This window comes from Capsicum annuum, chromosome 7 (genome assembly GCF_002878395.1).
Source record: "Capsicum annuum cultivar UCD-10X-F1 chromosome 7, UCD10Xv1.1, whole genome shotgun sequence".
Taxonomy (NCBI): domain Eukaryota; kingdom Viridiplantae; phylum Streptophyta; class Magnoliopsida; order Solanales; family Solanaceae; genus Capsicum; species Capsicum annuum.
Genome location: NC_061117.1, coordinates 160,781,910 through 160,794,924, shown reverse-complemented (window position 1 = coordinate 160,794,924; position 13,015 = coordinate 160,781,910).

Below are 13,015 nucleotides of genomic sequence, written 5' to 3'. Positions count from 1 at the left end.
ATATATATATATATATATATATATATCACATATTAGGATAAGGAAGAAGGCTAAACATGCATTTCAATACTTTAGCTTGGATTGTATAGCTACACCAATTTATAATAGTACCCATGGGCTATATGGGCCTCATATCTCACTCCTAGTTTTTCCCTTATGTATATAACCGCACGAGGCGGAGAATAATCTCATATATATGCATATGGGGAACTTGAACCTCAACGCTTAGATAAAGGTGACAAGCACCCGATCATATAATGATTTACGGGGGACTCATACCTCCTTAATCATGAAATAACAATAAGGGGGCTCGAACCTCCCTGGTTACATTGACCCCCGCGTCAGAAAATATGGTTTCCAGTATCAGTGTCTCGAACTCCACTTTCTAGACTTAGCTACACAAATCTTATTAAAGCCCAATTAAAACAAGTATCACACATTCCAATTTATTTAATAACATTATACATTAAGGCATTAATTGTTGGTATCGTCATACCAACTACACTTGTAATGTAACTACAACCTGACAAAATAATACCTATTAACATGGAGAAACCAACTCCCTTTGTTCATTAATACATGGAGGAGGTCACTGACTCCCTTTGTTCATTAAATCACAGAATTGTATTTCAAATGCCTCTTTGCATCATGCAATAGTTCAAAACTAGTTCAATTTTACAAATTCTCATAGTTTTCATAATCAAAACAAATTTCACATTATGGGGTTGGGGTTATAACCACCTCAAAAGTCACAAGTTTAGGAAAATCATAATTCCCTAGTTCATTCACCATACCTATGCACCCATAAGTTCAGAACCAAAATTTAAACATTGATATCATATATATTTATATATATATATATATAAACCATGAGCAAAAATGTTCAATTCATAAACATTCAAATTCCCCCAACCCTTATTTCAAAACCAAAATAATTCTATGTGAATAACACTTTAATATATATGCTGTTACAAAATTAACAACGAGGGAAGAGTACCATGCCTATAATAGTAAGATTTACAAAGAGAAAACACCCTTCAGTGCCCTAATAGACAAACCTCTTGAAAACCCTAAGTGTTCTTAACCTTGATAATTTTGGAGTATTTAAGATGTTAATTAGATAGTTTTTGAGAGATAATGACACCTTAAAGTTGTTATAAGAAGTGGGTTTCAAGTTGGGTAAGAGGAAAAATGTCTAGAATATCCTCAACTTAAAAGCTGAAAAAGGGTTGCCTTAGATTAAGAGACAAGCCCTTGGCTCGTAACCTCTTCTTATGACTCGTCACCATGGGTCTTAACAAAGGCATTACCACCAAGGCACACTACACTGTTATCCTTACGACTCAATAGTACCACTCATAATGGGACCCTACGACTCGTATGGTCCAGTTGTAGTCAAAGAAAAACCTAATTTGGGACTTACACTTGACACAGTACGATTACACCTAATGACTTGTAATATATCCTTACATCTCTTAGTAAGACACTTGTACTCAAAGAAGTTTGGTTATGACTTATCCGAATGACTAGCCAGCATACCCTACAACTCTTTAAGACCAGTCGTAACTAGGGCATTGATCTCAAAGATCAAAAAATTTTCAAGAGCAAAAATTTAGGGTGTTTAATTATTTCCTAATTAGATCATTCATCATCGAATGACGGGTCAAGAAAATTGCTAGCAAGATTCGACTCCATATACCTTTGCTTTTACTTTTAACAAACTCATAATATGCCAAGGAAATCACTCTGTCCTTTAACAAAGTCAGAAAATAAATATGATAAAAACAACGCATACCTTAAGCATGATTATCCAGAGTGGAAAACAAGAATGAATTCTTGGACATCATGTGCTCCTCGGCTTCCCAAGTAGCCTCTTCAACCTTGTGGTATCTCCATAGAAACTGTACAAAGCCTACATTCTTCATCTACAACTGACGAACTTGCCGATCTAAAATTTCAATCGAGGCTTCATCTTAAGATAAGAAATCCAAATACCCATCTCATACATAGGAATAACCATCAACAGATCACCTACGCACTTTATCAATATTAAAACATAAAACACTAGATAAATGGAGCTCATACTAGAGGGCAACTCCAATACATATGTAACACTACAATTATCCTTCAAGACCAAATACGGGCCGATATACCAAGGTCTGAGCTTTTTTTCTTCCCAGAGTGCATTACTTCCTTCATTAGAGATACCTTCAAAAACACCTAATCATTAACCTCAAACTCTAACTCCCTACGCCTTACATCCGCATAGGACTTTAGGTAACTTTGGGCAGCTTTTAGTCTATCCAAAATCACCTTCACCTTATCCATCACTTGGTGAACCAAATCCGAGCCAAACATCTTTGCCTTTCCAACCTCAAACCACCTAATAAAAGATCTACACCTTCTAACGTTCAATGCCCAAATAGAGTAATCATAATACTAGAGTGGTAGCTATTATAATATGCAAGCTCTATAAGAGAAAAATGATCAACCAAACTTCCACCGTAGTTAATCACGCAAGTTCAAAGAATATCATCAAATATCTAAATAATCCTTTCCACATACCCATCTGACTGTGGTTGGAAAGCAGTACTAAGTCTTAACTTAGTTCCTAAACCTCTCTCAAACGAACAACAAAAGTGTGATAAGAACTGAGTACCACGATCTGACATAATAGAAATACGTGCCCCATGAAACTTCACAATCTCTTCTAGGAACAACTTCCCTTAATCATCTACAAAATTATTAGTTCTCACTGGCAAAAATTGAGTAGACTTGGTATTCCAATACGCGATGACCCAAATCGAATAAAACTTACTCCGAGATCGAGCAAGACCGGTAACAAAATCCAAATTAATCATCTCCCATTTCCATACAGGAAACACAATCACTTGAGTTAACCCACCATGCCTTAAGTGCTCAACCTTCAATTTTTGACACACCATGCATTTAGCTATAAAATCTGCCACTCTCTCTTCATATTGTTCCAATAATAAATCTCCTAAAAATAATGATACATCTTTGCCAAACCAAGATAAATGACTTAATATGACCATGAACCTTAACCAAGATCCTCTCTCTCAACCCATCTATATCGAGAACACATAATCTACCTTGGTACCTCAAGATACCATCTCCACCAATCACAAAAGCTACAAGCTTTTGCTATCCCACTTCCTTCTTAATCTTTATTAAGACAAGATCTAATACCTGGTTCTTCATTATCTCAGTAATAAGAGATGTCTTTTCGACCTCTTGCAAAAACATACCACTATCCTCAGAGTCCAAAAGACAAACTCCAAGGTTAGAGAAACAGTGAATAACTATCACCAAAACTCGCTTATCCTCATCCATATGAGCTAAAATCCCTATGGATAACCTACCAAAAACATCAACAAGAACCTTAGTTTTACCTGGGTTATAGTGGAGACTCATGTCGTAGTGTTTTAGAAACTCAAGCCACCTGCTCTATCGAGATTCAACTCCTTCTGGGTGAATATATAATGAAGGCTCTTATTATTAGAAAAGATATCTGCATGGACTCTATACAAATAGTGATGCCAATTCTTCAATGTGAACACCACAACTAATAACTCCAAAGCAAAAGTTGGGTAATTCCCCTCATGAACTTTCAACTGCCTAGAAGCATAGGCCACCACCCTACAATGATATATCAACACATAACCAAGTCCCGTAGGGACGTATCAAAATGGACAACAAAACCATTAGTGTTGTCAGGTAGAGTTAAAACTGGAGCTGAAGTCAATTTATCTGTCATCTTTTCAAAACTACCCTCACAAGCATCAAACCGCCAGAACTTCACCTTTTTTGGGTTAACTTAGTTAGCAGGGCTGTTATGGTCTAGAAACTACCCATAAATCTCCTATAGTAACTGGTTAAACTCAAGAATCTCAAAATATTAGTTGGAGTCATGGACCTAGGACACTTCTTAATCATAATAACTTTTTGTTGATCCACCATGATCACTTTACTAAAAATGATATGACCTAGATAAGTAACAACCTTCAACCCGAACTAGCACTTCAAAAACATACAAATGCTGATATTTCAAGGTTTGCAAAATAATATGGAGGTGGTCCGTGTGATCTTCTTAGCTCTTGAAATACATAAAAATATCATCTATAAACACAATAATGAACAAATTATGAAATTGATAGAAGAACCTATTCATTAGTCTTAGGGAGATCCATCTCCCTAAAATTTTGCTGACGATAGCCAGATCGAAGATCAATCTTAGAGAAACATCCAAAACCCTAAAGCTGGCAAAATAAATTATCAATCCAGGGAAGAGGATACTTATTCATCACCATAACCATATTCAATTGATGGTAATCGATGCATATTCGAAAGGAACCATCATTTTAAGAAATGTAAAAATAGGATAAACCTACGGAGACACACTAGTATAAAGAAAACCCTTGTCATGGAGGTTTTTTAATTCTTCATTAAGATCCTTTAACTTAATCAGAGACATTCTATAAGAAGGGATAGTGATAGACCGAGTGTCCCAAACAAGATCAATCCCAAAAAATAATTTCCACATTGGATGTACTCCAGGAAAATCATCAGGAAAAACCTCAGGGAATTTATTAACCACGGGAACGGATGGAAATAAAGGACCCTCCATGTTAAAATCCTTAACCCTAACCAACTAATAGAGACATCCCTTGGAAATCAACTTCTATGCTCTAACATATGATATGAACTTTCCCGTAGGCACTAGAGAACCCCTTTTCCACTATATTATTGGCTCATTAGGGAATTTAAACATGACTTTATAGGTTTGACAATAAAAGAAGGCATAACATGAGTGCAACATATCCATCCCTAATATGACATCAAAATAAACCATGGCTACTTTATCAGATTTACCAGAGTTTATCTACCAACAACAGATACCACACAACCCCTATAGTCTCTCTTAGCTACTAGAAAGTTACCTACTAGGTAGAAATAGAAAATGCATCAGAAATACACTCATGATCAAAACCAAAATATACAACCACAAATGGGGTCACATAAGAAAAGTAGACCTTAGATCAAGGAATAAATACATATCATAAGAAAAGAGTGATAACATATAAGTGATGATATCGAGAGATACCTCAGAGTCCTAACGGGTAAAAAGGGCATACAAGCGATTATGGCCAGTGTCGCTATAAGAAATATAAGTAGCATCCTTTGGTGTAGGAGTTGATGAAGATTTAACATCAATCTTATTGCTCAAAAGGAACCTTAGAAGGACAATCCCTATGTCTGCATTCAATACCCCTATTTCTTCCTTCTTCACAAAACCCATGGTTCACCTACCTGTAAAATCTACACCAAGTATATGATGGAGCGGACTGTACCCTACCAGCCTGATACTATACATCCTGTGCCCTTAATCCATGGTCATGCTTAGAACAAAGATTACCTGATGACTTTAAATAAGGAGAACTAGTTGTAAAGTATGAACCAAAACTCCCTCATTTCTTTATAGACCTCTTTCTACCATCTCTAACAGTCTGCTACTTACCTATACCTTGATTACAAAATCTAATCTGCTTGTTCTGCCTCTACCCTATCTTTTTCTGCTTCTTCTTTTTTTTCTCAACCTGTTGCATATATATATAACCAATCTGGACATATTCATATTTTTATACAAAAAGGTAGCCTTACTCTCTAAGATCAAATCTTTGGATAACCTAGAAGTAAATTTCTGGATTTAGCTCTCATACTAGACAATAACTCAGGAGCATATCAGGACAACTAATAGAATTTAAAGGAACACTATTTGACCGTCATCCTACCTTGCTTTAGATTATCAAACACTTTAGCTTTTGTGTCCCTTAACTCTTGAGGAAAGAAATGGTCTAGTAATGTACTAGAGAAATCATCCCACAATATTGATTAAACATCATCTCTCTTAGACTGTTCCCATTCCTCATACTATGGTGTATTATATCCTTCAGTTGATAGGCTATGAATTCTACACCCTCCGCATTAGAATCATGCATAACTTAAAAGATATTCTCTAACTCATTGATAGAGTTTTGAGGATCCTCCTCAACCCTACACCAATAAGCGCATGAGGACTTAACTTTATAAATTAGCCAACCTTTGTGGCCTTTGAAGATGGCATAACAGAAGCTACACACAAAGACTGAGAAACTACCAACTGAGCCAACATATGAATGTACTGACAAAATTCTATATTTGATACATTAATCTAAGGAGTTCAAGGAGGACTAGAGGGGACCGATGGAACTCCAATAGGGAAATTAGGGATTAAAACCCTAGATTGGGTCTATACTTCATAAGCAAGTCATGTTCTATCAACATTGTCCTCAAGTGGGAGAGAAGAGATTCCACAATATTCAGATCATTAAAAAGGCATGATCTAAAAAGCAAACAAATAGGAATTTGAGAGAGTTTTGCAAAATCCTTGAGTCTTAAACTTTCTATTGATCAAACAACTCATACCACTAGGTGTATAGTGTGGTCACAGGTCTAGGGACCCTAGTCGTATATTGGTTAGTATGTTTCTGGAAAAGATTTATCATTGGTATGATATACTCCATACGAGTAATACGTTTATATAATAAGAGAGATGAGTCCAATCGTAGTTGTCCAATGTCTAGCCCTTGGTGATCTGCCTTGTATATAACTTGAGGGTACTATTTGAATAGCATTGTGACAAGTTGGGAAAGGGAGTCATATATTGGATAGAAAATGGTGTCCAACATTTTGTTTTATTGATTGTTTGAGGATACCACTCACATAATGTGGTGACGAGTTGGAGGGAAAACTCTTACTCACTGTCAAATTTTCTATGGCTTTTAAGTTGAGGGTAGTTTGGACATTTCCCACCCCAAGACCTTAAAACCCACGTCTTATAAGCCTTATTGGGATTTTATTGTAAAATTTCGAAGATTAAAAACACTCTCTAAACTCTCTCTAAAACTTCTCAAGAATGATTGGTCTAGTGCTTCTTCAAGGTGGCCATCTAGAGGCTTAAGGATTAAAATCCCTCTGTGAATCTTTGCAACTCAGTCATGTGACTTTTCCTTCATTGTTAGTTCATAAAAATCATGTTTTTTAAATGTAGTTCATGAATTATTAATGGCGGTTTTGAAAACCATGGTTTAGAGTTTTAATACATGATGTTGAGTATTATTTTCTCATGGTTTAAATTGTGATTGTACATGTATTGATAATGGTTTTGCACATACGGGTGCTTTGGAACTGTGATTTAAATTAAAGGGTTAGGATTAACCCTAACTTGATGGTTTCTGGCTTGAATAATGGTTTGATAATGGTATGCCCTAAACCTTTTAGTGAAAATTCCAATGAGAATGATCTTGTCACATGTTGAATTATGTTTTGAACTAAGGAATTTGCCTATGAATTTTGATGATTGGTAAATAGTTTCTTGAAGGCCTTGTTGGAGTAAATTGAATTGAATTATAAACTTGGTGGTTTAATTGGCTAAATGGGTTTGTGTCCTTTAATGTTGAATCAAATTAATGTCTTTGTTTAGATTATGGGTTCGAGTCCAAAAGTTGATTCATAATGGCAATGGCATGTTGTACACTTGCAAGTTGGGTTGGTATGATGATACAAATGGGATGCCTTTGGTAATTAATTGGCTTAATAGTTGTGCACATGTGTAAAGAACTTTTAAATTTATATTTAAAGCGGCATGTGTAGCTAGGCCATAAAAGTGGATTCCAAAGGACTAACAGTAGAAATCACGCTAGCCGATAAGGGTGTCTACTGACTAGGAGGTTTGTGTCCCCTAAATGAATATATGAATGGGAGGTTTAAGTCCCCCATATTGTATACATTGGTTCTTAATTCACCTTGATTATGACAAGATATTTGAGTTCTCCATAAAGGCATAGACAGATATGGATATTCTCTGATTCATGCGGCTACACACATTAGGGCCCTTCCTGCTAGGGGAGAGCTAGGTCCATATAGCCCATGGGTGCCTTATTATATGATGGTTATGCAACATAGCCCAGTTAAGGTTTTCAAAGTTCATGCTAAGCCTTGTTCCTTATCCCAGTACAATATATATATTTATATATATATGTATATTTTTTGTTAGATGTTCCAAATTCATCCGTTGATTTACATTGTAGAGTTTAATAGGTTAGGTGGGGGTGATCTATGGTCCACATGGGATTAGAGGTACCCATCACAGCCAAATCCTAGTTCAGGTCTTTAAAACTTGAAACAAAATAACAAAAAAGAGAAATTCTTCTAAATGTCCTGTAACCTCCCGTTTATAAGTGTGGTGTGATACACACCTATAAAAGAGACTCCACTCGATATGTGTTTTTGGACACCCAATGACACAAATCTTGACTCTGATACCACCTTTGTCACGACCTGAACCAAGGTCTGGCCATAATGGGTTTCTCGATTCCCATGATGATCGGAGATCACCACCCCCTTCACCTAACCGAAAAAAATACACCACATGCCCTGGTTGGCTAAATTTCAAACATATAATAAGATACCGTAGAATAGTCTAAGAAATTTTTAAATGCATAAGAACCAACCCCTGACAATCGGCCAAACGACTAACCGACGTCGCCCAATGGACATGGTAATCCAAATAAAGCCTTCTAAACTATGATCCAAGATTGAATATCAATAAAGTGTTGGGACATGCCCCCGACAATAGCCAAAAACCGAATCCAAAGGAATAGTCTAAAAGTAAAATAAACCATAATAATAAAAAGGAGTCTTTCGATGTATGGAATCTCACCACTTTAATCTAACTTGCCAGCTGATCTCAAATCCAAGTCACTAAGCAGGAAGAGTAGGAATACGACCTATTCCTACATTGCATAGGGATACAACATCCGATGATTGTTAGTAGGGTGAATGCTAGCATATAACTCGGTATAAGAATAACATATACACATAATCAACAATTACAATCATTCAAAACCAATGCACATAGTCAAATGCATAAACATATATGTACATATTAAATATTAGGATAGGGTACAAGGTAAGCTTAACATGCATTACAAAACTCTAGCATCAATTGTGTATCTCAACTGTCATATAATAGTACCCACAAGCTATATGGGCCTCAGATCTCACCCCTTGGTCAGGCCCCAGTGCATGTAGCCGCACGAACTAGAGAATAATATCTTATATACTCAAATGGGAGACTCAAACTTCCCAACATATACAAAGGTAACTTAAGAACTCGATCATATAATGATTAAAAGAAGACTCAAACCTCCCTAATATTGAAATAATAATGAGGGTGACTCAAACCTCCCTTGTCACTTTGACCCCCACATCAACAAATGCGTTTTCCAGTATTGATCACTCTGACCTCAATTTTATGACTCACCTATACAACCTTTATTAAAGCCCAATTAAAACAAATATCACACATTCCCATTCATTTAACCACATTCCACATTAAGGCATTTATTGGTATCGTCATACCAATTACTCTATCAAGGTAACTACAACATGCCAAAAAAATTCCCGTTAACTTTGAGAAATAACTCCCTTTGTTCATTAATACACAAAGGGCGCCACCAACTCCCTTTGTTCATTAAATCATACCCTTGTATTTTAAAATCTTCTTTGTATCTTGCAATAGTTAAAGACTAGATCAATTTTATAAATTTCCATAGTTTGCATAATCAAAACAAATTTCACATTATATGGTTGGGGTCATAACCACTTAAAAAATCACAAGTTTGGGAAAATCACAATTCCCTAGTTCATACACCATACCCATGAACCCATTAGATCAAAACCATATTTAAAAATTGGAAATCATATAATTATATACCATGTAAAACATTGTTCAATTCATAAACATTAAAAATTCTCCAATCCTTGTTTCAACTAAAAATCAAAAAAAGGGTTGCCTTTGATTATGAGTCAACCCCTTGGCTCATAAAATCTCCTTATGACCTGGCACCACGAGTCGTAACAAAGGAAGTACAACCAAGGCACCCTACACTATTATCCTTATAGCTCATCACCATAAGTCATAACCATGGCAATACTACAAAGGAATGCTACATTGTTATCCTGACGACTCAACGACACCACTCGTAATGGGACCCTACTACTCATAGGGACCAGTCATAGTCAACACAACACTCAATTTGGGAGTTACACTGGACACCAAACAATTAATATTAATGACTCATAACATATCCTTATAGCTCTTAGTGAGCCACTCGTACTCAGAGCAGAATTAAGACACAAACTTGCTTATTTGGTTATGACTCATCCCAATGACTCGTCAGGACAGCCTATGACTCATAAGGTCCAATAGTAACCTAGGCAATGAGCTCAAAGGTTGAGAAATTTTAAAGACCAAAATAAAAGGTATTTTAATGTAGGACCTATGAGGGTTTCATCAACCCTTATAAAACTAATATCCAATACCAATATCTATATCCACTCTCTGGCCCATACATTGGGAAGAGGGTTATAATGATGTTACATTTTCTGATAGAAAAAGCCAGTGTTTCTAGTGCTCCTAATATTTCCAAATTTGTAACAATGTTTCATGAATAAATATGATTTGAGGATGTAATGATCATAACCAACCAAAATAAGAATATATAATATCCAATCAATGTACCAACCATGTCAGCCAAAAATACTCTCAAATCAACTAATCATCCATGATCTAATATAATCCAGAAACCATCAAGTAAAACATGCATGAAATGTTATTAAACCATAAAAATCCCATAATCTAGGCCTTTCCACCAAAAAAGAGTACAATTAAATAAAAGTATATAAATATAAGACAAACAAAATCAGATAAGACCCCACATAGTCACACATAATAAATTATATCTTAAAACTACCTAATATTATCCACATAGGCCCCACACGGGAACATGAATAACCTAAACATATTTTACATGATATAATCCCAAACGTATAGCATACTTTTACATTATGATCAACCAAAAATCTATCCAAAAAGCTTTAAATATAGAGCTTTTCACCCACTATTAGGCTTAGAACCAACTAAAATATTGAATTATAGAATCTATTACCCATATTTCCTAACTTTGAGTCGAGGTAAACATAGAACCCTAAAATAAGTTTTCCAAAAAGAAGGGTAAAATTGAATGTTTACTTCAAAAATATATTTCCCGTGACTAAAGAAACTCATTGAAGAAAACCCAAGTAAAATGGGTTAAAATTGGGGTTTAAATTAAAGAATTACAATCTTTTAGACTTTCGGGCTATAATCCCAAAATTCCATTTTAAGTCTGCACTTATAAAAGATTTAAATGATAAAGTTAAAGAAAAATTGTAGAAATAGGTGTTTTGGAGCTCAACCTAGCTTAGAAATGGATGATATTGCTCAGAACCTCGAGACCCCATGCTCTAAGTCTCAAAAAAAGGTGAAAAGGCATAAAAGGGATATTCAAATGACCCAAGTAGTACATAAGCAATCATTGTGTAACTTAAGCGACTATTGATTAAGCAACAAGGTGTAGCATACATGATATCTTGCCTGTAAGTTAGCGTTCATAAGAGACCCAGTTGTCACTAATGGGATGGTCTCATACATAACAAAAATGTCGTGTATGTGATATTTTACAGTACAGCTGGGTTGCTTAAGCGACCAAAATATCGCTAAGCGAGTGCATCGGCTAAAGACTTAGAGAATTCTAAGTCTTTGCGGACCTTTTGAGAAATATCAAAAATCCCTAGAACATAAACGATCCATGCTACTATACCAAATATGATGCTCTAGACTCCATATCGACATCAGTTTTTGGAAAAAATATCATTTTTCGTAAAGTTGGCCCCTGAAATCCAAATTTATAACTTTCAAACCCATAGGTAAAAATTATATAAGAAAGCATTAAAACAAAACCTACCATGTAACCAACCTAAAATTGATGTTTTGAATTAGCTAGCGCAGTCCATTTTGCAATCTGATGCATAGATCAATAAATATTTACTGATGTTAACTATAAGGATTTTTAAGCCATCTAAACCCACAATTTCACATATTTCACACTACAATGCATTGAAAATCATGCCAAACAACCCAAATACCCTAAAAATACCGCAAAGTAACCATGGGGAGGGGTAAAATGAAAAAATCACCCAAAAAAAAAATATTTCAGAAAAATCACCAAAAATTAAGTCGTTACAGTTAAGGCCCTATTTTTTGAAGATTGCAAGCCTGTTCTCTACTAATAGAGTGTAGTATCATCCTTTAGGATTAGTATTAGTGCTTTTAGTACCTGCATAAGGATATTATCTTAGGTCTTCTTTGACTTAGAACACTTGATTTCTTCTTGTTCGAAGGTTATGCTTATATTTGTAAATATATTTCAGTTCTAGTTTGAGTCCACTATATACTTTATTGCTATTATTATTATGACTTCTCTCATGATGCTGGCATTGGTTAGAGATATTATTTTTTACTATTTATGACATCCTTTATAAATTTATTATTAGTTTATAGTTGAGGATGGATACATACAAGATGACTTGTTTTTTGAGATGATACGATTTCTATGACTTTTAATTTGAGCCTGGTACCTATTTGTGATTATGGATGGGATAATATGGTGTTGATAAAAATTTTTACTAGGAGTTTCAAAGTGGTAATAAGCTTTTTTGCATGTAATTTATGTGGAATCTTTTATAATCCATTATTTCCAATTTGAACCGGATATTTGGTTGCTTGTTATTATCCATTAGTTCAGATGCACACCCGATACATACCTTGAACTTTCATCATGGATTATGGATGAAAAATTTACTAAGGATAAGTTCAGTTATTGGATATTTATATGTCGATCATTTTTACGAAAGTCTGCACCCACCAACTTATGGGTTCCTTATAGGGTTAATTATTTTCTCCTGTGGATTTATAATTGTGTTGGTTGGCTATCAATTTGGGCTTAGTTTGTGTACTCTCTATATTGATGTTTCAGGAAATACTACCACTATACAGAGATTGACTACTAGT